Consider the following 14,470-nt stretch of genomic DNA (forward strand, 5'->3'; position numbering starts at 1 on the left):
ATGTCTAGATTCGTCTTTTTGCATTGGGTGTCTAGTTGTTTCAGTATCATTTGTTGAAAAGGCCATCTTTTCTTCACTGAATTGTATTTACCTTTTGTTTGGTTTAGTCTTTACAGTGATCAAATTGTAAACATGTGATCTGAAAGACCACAGACAAAAATGTATTTACAATTTAGGAAATTAGCTTGTACCCACCCACAAGTATGCAATTTGCCATTCATTTGCTTAGATCAGTTCAATTTAGGATCTATTACTTTAATTTATAGCTCTTAATCCAGACCTAAAATAGTAAGACTCAAGAGTACTTATGCTCATATACAATCTCATATTGTATTTGTAGACAAAAATGCCAATGTGTTACATATAATGGGAAAATATCATATTTTGGCTACCAAAATATATACCTTTGTTTCCAGAAAAAAAATCAATTTTCTTGAAGTAGGTGACTAGAAAACTTAATTGATAGTCATGATGTTCCTTACTTGTCCTGGAATCATATCCAAAGGAAAGGGTGATAATAGTGGCATTCATGGTGATATTATTCTCTTATTGGCAATTTGTGTCATTATGTCCCCATGACAGAATACATTTTCTAATCCTATAAGAGAGTCTGTTCTCAGAAAAATCTAATTTTCTTGGCCCTGGAAATAATTTCTTAACACCTTGAAAACAATATTGGTTCCTTAAGAAAGTTAAAGGATTCAGCTTTGTGACCATTACTTTTATTTGTCAACTTGACTGGGCCAGGTAGTTCCAGCCATTTGGTGAAACATTCTGTGTGTCTGGGAGGATGTTTCTGGGTGAGAATAATATTTGAATTGGTAGACTGCTACAGCAGATTGCCCTCTCTAATGTGAATGGGTCTCATCTAATAAACTAAAGACCTGAGTAGAATCAAATGGCTAAATGCAAGGAAATTTCCGCTTCTTGGGCCGGGCGCGGTGGTTCACGCCTGTAATCCCAGCACTTTGGGAGGCCTAGGCAGGTGGATCATGACGTCAAGAGATGGAGACCACCCTGACCAACATGATGAAACCCTGTCTCTACTAAAAAATAACAAAAAAATTAGCCGAGCATGGCGGTGCTGCATGTAGTCCCAGCTACTCGGGAGGCTGAGGCAGGAGAATTGCTTGTAACCAAAAAACGGAAGTTGTAGTGAGGCAGGATCACGACATTGCACTCCAGCCTGGCGATAGAGCAAGACTCTGTTTCAAAAAAAAGGAAATTTCCTTTTCTTGACTGCTTGATTAGGGACGTGAATATTTTCCTGGCTTCAGAATCAATCTGAAAAAAAAATGGCTACTTTTAGGTCTCAAGCTTCTGAGTTATTGTGTTGAAATCTAGGCCATCAGCTCTTCTGGGTCTCAGGCCTTTGGAAATGGGCTGGAACATCATCAGTTCTCCTGGGGTCTCCTGCTCTCGAACTACAGACTTGGGACCTTTCAGCCTTCATACTCACATGAGCCAATTTCTTATATAATAAGAAACCCCTCTCTCTCTTTCTCTATATATTTTATATTAAAATAAAATATTACATATTGCTTTTGTTTCTCTAGAGAACCTAAATACAAGCTTTTAGACTTATAAACTACAAATTCACTTTGAGAATTTAGAAAAACAAGGGAACTAGCTAAAAAGAGGAACTAGACGATATAAAAAACAGACAAATAGATAAAAATCGTCACCTGGGAAGGGTCTGGATCATTAAAATTAATAGAAAGTCCCAAAAGAAAGAAGCTGTGATTAAGATGACCAAAAAATAAACTGGACCTAAATACGGCACAGCACACTTGCAATAAATAGTGCAGTGAACCTTTTATATGGTGGTTATAATATGTGGAAATATACATTGTTATTATTACTATTTGCATATAGTATGAATCCCTTGCATTACTCCTGATATATACTAAGAATTTAAGTTTTATTCAGTGCAAATTGAAGACTCAAAATATCTGAGGCAATGTTTCACAGAAATATATGAAATACATTAATACATTGTGTTCCCCATTATTTTGCACAGTGCATTGATGATGAGAGAAAAAATGTTAATCATATAATATAATACTATGTATTGGATATAATATCTAAAATTCATTTATGTTTCTCAATTTCTCTAGACTTTTATTGATAATTTATATTTACCAAGAAATACAGCTGGTATGATATGAAGAATATTTTGTGTCTCGCTCAAAATTCATATGTTGAATCTCAATCACTAATATGATTAAGTCAGAAGGTAGGACCAGTGGAAACTAATTAGATCTTGAGAGTGAAGACTCATTAATGAAATTAATACCCTCATAAAACAGGCCCTAAGCAGGCCCCTCACCCCTTACACCATGTAAAAACACAGCAAAGAGGCACTATGAGCTAGCAAATGGGCCCCTGCCAGATGTTGAATCTGTAGGTGCCTTGATCTTGGATTTCTCAACATCCATAAATATGAAAAATAAATTTCTGTAGTTTAAAATCTACACAGTTGGCCAGGCACGGTGGCTCAAGCCTGTAATCCCAGCACTTTGGGAGGCCGAGGCAGGTGAATCACGAGGTCAACAGATCGAGACCATCTTGGTCAACATGGTGAAACCCCGTCTCTACTAAAATTACAAAAAATTAGCTGGGCACAGTGGTGCGTGCCTGTAATCCCAGCTGCTCGGGAGGCTGAGGCAGGAGAATTGCCTGAACCCAGGAGGCGGAGATTGCGGTGAGCCGAGATCGCGCTATTGCACTCCAGCCTGGGTAACAAGAGCGAAACTCCGTCTCAAAAAAAAAAAAAAAATCTACACAGTCCAATATTTCTGATATAGTAGCTCAGACTAAGATAACACATTATAAAATACTTATGCAATTTAGGCAATTTGTCAAGTTATAGATCGGATCATCTGTTTCTGAAAGGGTCATGAATAGATTTGGAATAAGCTAGGGTCTTCAGGCTAGATGATAATGGACATTGGCATAAATATACATAGTTAATAAAACTAAATTAAGTCTATAGTTTTTTTTTCCTTGTTTATTTGGTTTATTTAGTTATATGCAGCCAAAACTAATTTTACATAATATAAAGGGTATAGAGGTCCAGGGAGTTTTCAAGATGGCGCAGTAAGAACAACTCAGGATCGCAGCTCTCAGCGAATGCTCAGAGGGTGAGTCAAAGCCGCATTTCCAGAAGGATCTTTGTTGCCCACAGAACGGGGAAAGTCCCAGGTGTAGGAAAGACACGGGATGCACGGGAAGCTGGTTTGGCTGTTGCGGCCACTTCGGCTGGCGCCGCAGTGCAGGTACTCCCCAACAATCCGCACAAAACAAATGGGCCCAGGTGCCCTGCTAAACTGGCAATCTGAGATTTGGGAGGGCAGATTAGTATATACATCTGATTAAACGGGACTGGGACAGTGAGCCAGACCAGGAGATTCCTGGGAAGTGGCGTTTGTGCCAGCACAGTGGCTAGCTGCATGGGAAATCACACAGATCCCGGTGCTCTAACAGTGGGCGACCGAAACACAAGGGAGAGAGCCATCCATTAAACTTAAAAAAAAAAAAAAAGAAAGAAAGGCACTCTGAGGCAGGGAGCCAGGCGAGTGGGCTTGGTGGGTTTCACCCCCACAGGGACAAACAAAATGGCAACTCGAAACGCTCCAGGTGGAGAGTTTCACTATGAGCACAGCTGAACCCAGGACAGTGCAGCTCAGTGGGGGAGGGGCTTTCGCCATTACCGAGGATATCCGCCCCTACAGAGGTACACTCCCATTGCTGACGCAGCCTGCCGTTGCCGAGGCAACCTGCCATAACAGAGAGACTCCGCTGCAGGGCGGAGCTGGTGGCAGGAGAGCGGAGCCTGCTGCGGAGCCCATGGCTGCAGAACAGAGCGGGCAGCAACAGGACCCACACCACATCAGCAGGGCGGAGTCTCGGCAGGCAAATAGTGACTAGACTGCCTCCTAGCTGGGCAGGATAGTGCCACGGACATTCATAAAGAAAGCCCCAACCCCCCCGAGACAGAGCATCTGAGGGAAAAAAGCAGTTCTAAGAGTTGTGCTGCAGCAAATTAAACACACCTGCCTAACAGCCCTGAATGAACAATGAAGCTCACAGCTCAGCCCTTGAGCTCCTATAAAGTACAGACTGTCTCCTCATGCAGCTGCCTGACCCCTGTATATCCAGAGTCACCTCAAAAAGGACTGATCAGACTGACATTAGGTGGGCACCATTCTGGGACAAAGGTAGCAGAAGAAGAAACTGGTAGCATTCCTCACCGTTCTGCAGCTGCTACTGGTGTACCCCAGACAAGCAGGGCCTGGAGTGGACCTCAGCAGTCGTACAGCAGAGAAGCTAGACTGGTAGAAGGAAAACCATGTAACAGAAAGACCTCATCATCACCAATCTGGGCGTCCACTCAGAGACCCAATCAAAAAGTCAGCAACTACTCAGACGACAGGTGGATAAATCCACAAAGATGGGAAGAAACCACCACAAAAAGGAGGAAAACAACCGAAACCAGAACACCTTGCCTCCTAGAAAAAAACAAAACTCCTCACCAGCAAGGGAACAAAGCTGGATGGAGAAGGACTGTGACGAAATGACAGAATTAGGCTTCAGAAGGTGGGTAATGGGAAACTTCTGTGAGCTAAAAGAACATGTTCTAAATGAATGCACAGAAACTAAGAACCTTGAAAAAAGATTTGAGGAAATGATAACAAGAATGGATAACTTAGAGAGGAATATGAATGAACTGAAGAAGCTGAAAAACATAATACAAGAACTTCGCGAAGCCTGCACAAGTATCAACAGCCGAATTGACCAAGCAGAAGAAAGAATATCAGAAGTCGAAGATCAACTCAATGAAATTAAATGAGAAACCAAGATTAGAGAAAAAAGCGCAAAAGGGAATGAACAAAGTCTCCAAGAAATGTGGGACTATGTGAAGAGACCTAATCTACGTTTGATAGGTGTACCAGAATGTGACAAAGAGAATGAATTCAAGCTGGAAAATATTCTTCAGGATATTATCCAGGAAAATTTCCCCCACCTAGCAAGGCAGGCCAACACTCAAATTCAGGAAATACAGAGAACACCACAAAGATATTCTGCAAGAAGAGCAACCCCAAGGCACATAATCATCAGATTCACCAGGGTTGAAATAAAGGAGAAAATACTAAGGGCAGCCAGAGAGAAAGGTCGGGTCACCCACAAAGGGAAGGCCATCAGACTCACAGCAGATCTCTCGGCAGAAACTCTACAAGCCAAGAGAGTGGGGGCCAATATTCAACATCCTTAACGAAAAGAACTTTCAACCCAGAATTTCATATCCAGCCAAACTGAGCTTCAGAAGTGAAGGAAAAATAAAATCCTTTGTGAACAAGCAAGTATTCAGAGATTTTGTCACCACCAGGCCTGCTTTACAAGAGCTCCTGAAAGAGGCACTACACATAGAAAGGAACAACCAGTACCAGCCATTCCAAAATCACACTAAATGCGAAAGAGCATCAACATAATGAATCTACATCGACTAACAGGCAAAACAGCCAGCTAGCATCAAAATGGCAGTATCAAATTCGAACATAACAATATTAACCCAAAATATAAATGGACTAAATGCACCAATCAAAAGACACAGACTGGCAAATTGGATAAAAAAACAAAACCCATCAGTGTGCTGTATCCAGGAAACCCATCTCAAATGCAAGGATACACTAAGGCTCAAAATAAAGGGATGGAGGAAGATTTACCAAGCAAATGGAGAGCAAAAAAAAAGCAGGAGTTGCAATTCTCATCTCTTATAAAATAGACTGTAAAGCAACAAAGATCAAAAGAGACAAAGAAGGTCATTACATAATGGTAAAATGATCGATACAACAAGAAGAGCTAACGATCCTAAACATATATGGACCCAATACAGGAGCACCCAGATACATAAGGCAAGTTCTTAATGACTTACAAAGAGACTTAGACTCCCACACTATAATAGTGGGAGACTTTAACACTCCACTGTCAATATTAGACAGATCAACCAGACAGAAAATCAACAAGGATATCCAGGGCTTGAATTCAGACCTGGAACAGGCAAACCTGATAGACATTTACAGACATCTCCACCCCAAATGCACAGAATATACTTTCTTCTCAGCACCACATCACACCTATTCTAAAATTGACCACATAATTGGAAGTAAAGCACTCCTCAGCAAATGCAAAACAACTGAAATCATAAAAAACAGTCTCTCAGACCATAGTGCAATCAAGTTACAACTCAGAATTCAGAAACCAACCCAGAATCGCACAGCTTCATGGAAACTGAAGAGCTGGCTCTTGAATGTTGATTGGATAAACAATAAAATGAAGACAGAAATAAAGAAGTTCTTCGAAACCAATGAGAACCAAGACACAACATGCCAGAATCTCTGGGACACATTTAAAGCAGTCTCTAGAGGAAAATATATAGCAATAAGTGCCCATACGAGGAGAATGGAGAGATCCAAAATTGACACCCTATCATCAAAATTGAAAGACCTAGAGGAGCAAGATCAAAAAAACTCAAAACCTAGCAGAAGACAAGAAATAACTAAGATCAGAGCAGAATGAAGGAGATAGAGACACGAAAAACCCTTCAAAAATCAATAAATCAAGAGCTGGTTTTTTTAAAAGATCAACAAAATAGACAGACCACTAGCCAGATTGATTAAAAAGAAAAGAGAGAACAACCAAATAGATGCAATAAAAAATGATAAAGGGGAAATCACCACAGATTCCACAGAAATTCAACCATGATCAGAGAATATTACAAATAACTCTATGCACATAAACTAGTAAACCTGAAAGAAATGGATAAATTCCTGGATTCCTGTGTCCTCCCAAGGTTAAACCAGGAGGAAGCTGAAACTATGAATAGACCAATAACAAGGTCAGAAGTTGAGGCAGCAATTAAGAGCCTACCACACAAAAAAAGCCCAGGTCCAGTTGGGTTCACAGCTGAATTCTACCAGACACACAAAGAGGAACTGGTACCATTTTTTCTGAAACTATTCCAAATAATCCAAAAAGAGGGAATCCTTCCCAAATCATTTTAAGAGACCAACATCATCCTGATACCAAAACCCGGCAGAGACGCAACAAGAAAAGAAAGCTTCAGGCCAATATCCATGATGAACATAGATGCAAAAATCTTCAATAAAAGACTGGAAAACCGATTGCAACAGAACATCAAAAAGCTCATCCATCATGATCAAGTAGGATTCATCCCAGGGATGCAAGGCTGGTTCAACATATGCAAGTCTATAAATGTAATTCACCACATAAACAGAACCAAAAACAAAAACCACATGATTATCTCAATTGATGCAGAGAAGGCATTCAACAAAGTTCAACAGCCGTTTATGCTAAAAACCCTCAATAACCTCGGTATCTATGGAATGTATCTCAAAGTAATAAAAGCTATTTACAACAAACCAACAGCCAATATCATACTGAATGGGCAAAAACTGGAAGCATTCCCTTTGAAATCCAGCACTAGACAAGGATGCCCTCTTTCACCACTCCTATTCAATATAGTACTGGAAGTTCTAGCCATAGCAATCAGGCAAGAAAAAGAAATAAAGGGTATTCAAATAGGAAAGGTGGAAGCCAAATTGTATTTGCAGACGACATGATAGTATACCTAGAAGATCCCATCACCTCAGCCCAAAAACTCCTGAAACTGATAAGCAACTTCAGCAAAGTCTCAGGATATAAAATCAATGTGCAAAAATCACAAGCCTTCCTCTACACCAATAACAGACTTAAAGAGAGCCAAATCAAGAACGAACTGCCATTCACAATTGCTACAAAAAGAATAAAATACCTAGGAATACAACTCACAAGGAACGTAAGGGACCTCTTCAAGGAGAACTACAAACCACTGCTCAACGAAATCAGAGAGGACACAAACAGATGGAGAAACATTCCATGTTCATGGTTAGGAAGAATTAATATCGTGAAAATTGCTATACTGCCCAAAGTAATTTACAGAATCAATGCTATTCCCATCAAGCTACCATTGAGTTTCTTCACAGAACTGGAAAAAACCACCATGAACTTCATATGGAACCAAAAGAGAGCCTGCATAGCCAAGTCAATTCTAAGCAAAAAGAACACAGCGGGGGGCATCACACTACCGGATTTCAAACTATACTACAAGGCTACAGTAATCAAAACAGCATGGTACTGGTACCAAAACAGCGATATAGACCAATGGAACAGAACAGAGGCCTCGGAGGCAACACAACATATCTACAACCATACAATCTTTGATAAACCTGACAAAAACAAGCAATGGGGAAAGGATTCCCTGTTCAACAAATGGTGTTGGGAAAACTGGCTAGCCATGTGCAGAAAGCAGAAACTGGACCCCTTCCTGACACCTTACACTAAAATTAACTCCAGATGGATTAAAGACTTAAACATAAGACCTGGCACCATAAAAACCCTAGAAGGAAATCTAGGCAAAACCATCCAGGACATAGGAGTAGGCAAGGACTTCATGAACAAAACACCAAAAGCATTGGCAACAAAAGCCAAAATAGACAAATGGGACCTAATCAAACTCCACAGCTTCTGCACAGCAAAAGAAACAGTCACTAGAGTGAATTGGCAACCAACAGAATGGGAAAAAATGTTTGCAGTTTACCCATCTGACAAAGGGCTGATATCCAGATTTACAAAGAACTCAAACAGATTTACAGAAAATAAACAAACAAGCCCATTCAAAAATAGGCAAAGGATGTGAACAGACACTTTACAAAAGAAGACATATATGACGCCAACAAGCATATGAAAAAATGCTCATCATCACTGGTCATCAGAGAGAGGCAAATCAAAACCACATTGAGATACCATCTCACGCCAGTTAGAATGGCGATCATTAAAAAATCTGGAGACAACAGATGCTGGAGAGGATGTGGAGAAAAAGAAACACTTTTACACTGTTGGTGGGAGTGTAAATTAGTTCAACCATTGTGGAAGACAGTGTGGCGATTCCTCAAGGCCTTAGAAATAGAAATTCCATTTGACCCAGCAATCCCATTACTGGTTATATATCCAAAGGACTATAAATCGTTCTACTATAAGGACACATGCACACGAATGTTCATTGCAGCACTGTTTACAATAGCAAAGACCTGGAATCAACCCAAATGCCCATCAATGATAGACTGGATTGGGAAAATGTGGCACATATACACCATGGAAAATTATGCAGCAATCAGAAATGATGAGATGGTGTCGTTTGTAGGGACATGGATGAATCTGGAGAACATCATTCTCAGCAAACTGACACAAGAACAGAAAATGAAATACCGCATATTCTCACTCATAAGGGGGTGATGAAAAATGAGAACACAGGGAGGGGAGTACTAAACACTAGGGTCTATTGGGGGGAAAAGGGGAGGGCCAGCGGGGGGGGGGGAGGTGGGGCGGGATAGCCTGGGGAAAAATGCCAAATGTGGGTGAAGGGGAGAAAGGAAGCAAAACACACTGCCATGTGTGTACCTATGCAACTGTCTTGCATGTTCTGCACATGTACCCCAAAACCTAGTATGTAGTACCAATAAGTTACTGGTGATAGTCACTTTTGAAATACTTATTCATACATTATGTCTTAAAGAAATTTATATATGTGCCTTAAAGAATTCATATGTGCTCCAGATTCATCCATGAGCATATATGAATTCTTTAAGGCACATATATAAATTTCTTTAAGACATAATGTATGAATAAGTATTTCAAAAGTGACTATCACCAGTAACTTATTGGTACTACATATGACTATTTTTTAAGGTTTTGCCAATTTGATAATCAAAGTGTTCTAACACATTTGTAAAGTGACAATATTGAACATTTTCATATTACATGAGTTATATGTATATGCTGTTCTTTTTTACTTTTTTTAAAGTTTTTAATTTCTGTGGGTACATAGTAGGTATATATATATTTATGGGGTGCATGAGATATTTTGATACAGGTATGTAATGTGAAATAAGCACATCAGGGAGATTGGGCTGTACATTTCCTCAAGCCTTTATCCTTTTAGTTACAAACAAGTCAACTACACTCTTCAAGTTATTTTTAAATGTACAATTATTATATAGTGTAGTCACCCTGTTGTTTATCACATTCGGTCTTATTCATTCTTTTTACCCATTTTCTTTTTTTACCCATTAACCATCTTCACCTTCCCCCTCTCAGGCCCCTACTACCCTTCCCATAACATAGAGATGACACATGTAATATATTATCAAGTATAGTATATGAATATATAAAAATGAGGGAACAAAATTCAAAACTTAGATTTCAGAGACAGTGACAGTTTCTTTAATAAATTTAACTAAACACACTAGCATTTTTAAAGTGTCAAGGTGCCATCTGTATTATAGAAGAGCAATCATCAACTTTGTGTGCATTTCCAACTTAGAGATGGAACAGGGAAAGCTCCATTTGTTTGTATAATTATAAAATGGCACTATTTATTTTAATTGCAAACTTTTATAGCTTCCTTTCTGATAACAAGCTCAAGATGACACTGCTACCTCATCTGTAGGGTTAGATGACATTCACACTGGCTAATAACAGAAAGGGTTTTTTAGGGGCCGGGTGCGGTGGCTCACGCCTGTAATCCCAGCACTTTGGGAGGCCGAGACGGGTGGATCATGAGGTCAAGAGATCGAGACAATCCTGGTCAACATGATGAAACCTCGTCTCTACTAAAAACACAAAAAAATTAGCTGGACATGGTGGCACGTGCCTGTAATCCCAGCTACCCAGGAGGCTGAGGCAGGAGAATTGCCTGAACCCAGGAGGCGGAGGTTGCGGTGAGCTGAGATTGAGCCATTGCACTCCAACCTGGGTAACAAGAGCAAAACTCCATCTCAAAAAAAAAAAAAAAAAAAGAAGAACAGTTTTTTTCTTGAAGTCCTAGGGTTAACAGCAATATAGTCGTTCTGTTTTTTGACAGCTTGTCTTACCAGAGTCGAGCACATCCTGAGCATCACACTCAACATGCTTAAGAATTTCTGAATCAACTTCTCTCTTGAATTAGATTAATCTAATTTGGCTGAAGTGAAAATTGACATTTAAAGAGAGATTTAAGGGCATAGAACAATATCAAACAAAATATTATATTGTAAGACTTACATTGAATTAAAGTTATAAATAAACATAAAATTTAAAAATCAATATTAAATATATCTTCTAGAATGTTAAGAATAATACTATACTATATATTTTAATTACTTCCAGGACTATGGATAATTATTTTAATAAATAAATTTCTATGACTAAATTGTAGAACTATGACTGAAAAAGAAAATGACATGACTGATAAAATGTTTTACATGAAGACCTTCAAACTTTTCTGCCCTTTTAGAATCATGATGGATTTGTTTAATGTTATTCCACATTATCTGCCTATGAAGTATTTTATAAATGTCACTTTGATTCTCCAGAATCTCTTTTGTTGAAAAAGTTAAAATTTTTTTCCACATCTGCTTATTTTTTACAATGTAGACAATTGGGTTCATCACAGGAGGAACAAGAAAATGCATATTGGCCAACATAACATAAACATGTGAAGGAAGTCTGGGGGCAAAGCAGTGCAGCATAGACAGGCAAATCATGGGTGTGAAGAAGACAATCACAACAGCGATGTGAGAAATGCAAGAATTGAGGGCTTTGAGGCTGCCACCATGGGAAGCAATGCTTAATACAGTTTTCAGTATTGGCACATAAGAAAGGAAAATGAGCAGAAAGTCAGGTACCATGGTAGAGAGTACCACAAACAATCCCAAACTGCTATTGATCCTGGTGTTGGAGCAGGAGAGCCTTATAATATCAGGATGCAAACAGTAGGAATGAGAAAGTACATTGGAGTGACAGAAGCACAACCTCCTCAAGAGGATGGGAAGGGGCACCTCCACTGCCAAGGTTCACACAAAAATAGCCAAACTTATCCTGGAAATTACATCAGTAGTAAGGATGGAGGAATAGTGCAATAGACGAGAAATGGCCACATAATAGTCAAAGGCCATTGCCAGAATAACAGCAGACTCAAACTTCTGGAAGGTGTGGATAAAGAACATTTGGGTGAAGCAAGCAGAAAAAATCAGCTCTCGAGCATCCAGCCAGAAGATCCTCAGAATTGCGGGGAAGGTGAAGAGGGACAGACCCAGATCAGATGCAGCTAGCATGGCCAGGAAGAGGTGCTTAGGCATATAGAGGGTCTGCTCCCTCCAGATAACTGTCTTGATGGTCATGCTGCCCACCAAGGTAATGAAGAACATGGCACAGAAGGGTATGGAGATCCAAATATGTATAGCATCCAGCCCAGGGATGCCTGTCACCAGGAAGGTGGAGAAGATGGAGTTGGTGCTATTGTCAGGATGTATGATGCCAGGATGGCATCCCTTTCCTAGAGTGAAATGCATTATCTGAGGCACAGTTGTTATTTAATATAGAATTTTTGAAACTGAGAATACCTATACTGTAATTTGCATTATTACTAATCTTACCAGTGTATTCCTTTTAAGTGATGGAGACTGTGCAAATGAAAAATGATATGCTCCTCAATCATCTAGAACTAAAAAGTTCCCTTCAGTATCATTTGTTATCCCAGGTAATGTGGCCTCATTTTCTTTAAAAAAAAATCTATGTTTTATTAACTTGATTAAAATTGATCTATTCCATTTCTAATGTGCAAAGTCAGCATAGAACTAGTGTTTAAATGAAATCTAGGATCCATGTGTCTCACTGAGCTTATAGTGGTACATTATCACAGATGTTTCTAACTTCTTGTCCACTCTAATATGAGTTATACATTCATTGTTACAGCATATGAGGATATGTTTTTGAAATTATAAAAAACAGATATAATGAAATGCAGGAAAATGGTAAGAACACTAAACAAACACAGCAACATGAATAAACACTTTTTATAAACCATAACATAAATTTGGGGTTCTCTATCAAATATTATAGATTTAGAAATCCTTACATTGAATCCATAGATCTTTGGAGTTATTGCACATATTTGTTTTGCATATACAAGTAGTTTATTTTTAATCAATTGAAAAGATTGGTAACATCCAGCATATTGCATGAATTATACAGTGGTCACTCATTCTTATTTGTTTATTTATTTATGCAATAAATCTTGATAACATGTATCTGAACTAGGTTATTGTGATACGGAAATTATGAAAACATGTACACCTCTTCTTACAATGTAAAGGTGAAAAACGGTCTAATAATTAAATCTTAAAGTGAAATTTGTAGCATAATAATAATGAGACTTTTCATAATCAGTGTTACCATGGCTTCTTTGTTACTGAAAATACTTGTTATGGAAATGCTTGTGATTTTTGTTTTTTAATGTGATATAGATCCTTGGTAAGATGGCTATTCAAATGCCCCTGAATCTAAATCTTTATTCAAGAAAGGGTTCTGCAAAATCAGATATTCTCTTCTCATCAAAATGTTACTTTCTTTGTCTCAGTGATGAGGACAAGAGCCATACACATATTTTCTACTTGTCACTGCTATTCAGTTCTTTTAAATATTCTTCTAGAGTATAATTTTCAATTTTACACACTTAACTAAAATCATACACTTTGCATGACACACACTGAGAATTGAAATCAATCCGAGAGTATAATCAGGATATGTTTTTATTCAATCTTCACTTTTTCAACTTGGATACTTTTGAATAAGCAAGATGCTAAGAGCACAAGACACCTGCTTCTTCATCAGTAAGAAAGTAAAATTTTAACAAATCCAGACATAGCACCACCATTTATCACATCACTGCCACTTTCCATTGAAGGGCTCTTGACATCCTCTGAATCTATGCTTCCCAATCTCAGCGTGTGAGTGTTCAAGGATGTGGCTGGTCAGTGTTATCATATAACTGACTGCTCCTTCTTGTCCTTAAGATTTTTAAAGAAATTCCTTTCCATTTGGGTTAGCATTATTCTCCAACTTGGCTGTTGTCTTTGATAGAGGCAACATGAATATCCTCACAGGAGATGATCATAGAGATCTGTGGTTCCTTTTATTACATGCTAGAGTTTAACTATACAAATATTATTCCCAAGTAACTTTGATCTTGTTCTGTATCCAAACTTTATTTTCTTCTCACCTGACATCTCAATGCAATTTAATTGCTAGAGTTCAGCAGGAACAGCTTTCTCTGACAAGCACCAAAGACTAAAACACTTGAGATGCAGTTTGAGCTCTTTTTATTACTTGTCAATAGAGAGGACAAAGGTCTTCTGGGAATCCCTACTCTACTTCAACTGAAATTATTAACTCATGTCTACTTGATAGGAATGCTCTAGGTATATCCAGATTAATATACAAAGTTGTAAATAGTAGATATTCAGTGAGTATGGATTTTAGCTTAATTCAAATCAAAGGTCATATTAATATAAGTTATCCATAACTTGGGAGT

At 38.7% G+C, this 14,470-nt stretch overlaps 1 pseudogene; it reads right to left on the reverse strand.

Annotated features, from left to right (window-relative positions):
* Nucleotides 1-11,303: 11,303 nt before the first annotated feature.
* LOC100389299 (olfactory receptor 51G2-like) lies at nt 11,304-12,449 on the reverse strand (annotated as a pseudogene).
* Between the last annotated feature and the right edge of the window lie 2,021 nt (nt 12,450-14,470).

The sequence above is a fragment of the Callithrix jacchus genome, chromosome 10 (assembly GCF_049354715.1).
Source record: "Callithrix jacchus isolate 240 chromosome 10, calJac240_pri, whole genome shotgun sequence".
NCBI classification, from domain to species: domain Eukaryota; kingdom Metazoa; phylum Chordata; class Mammalia; order Primates; family Cebidae; genus Callithrix; species Callithrix jacchus.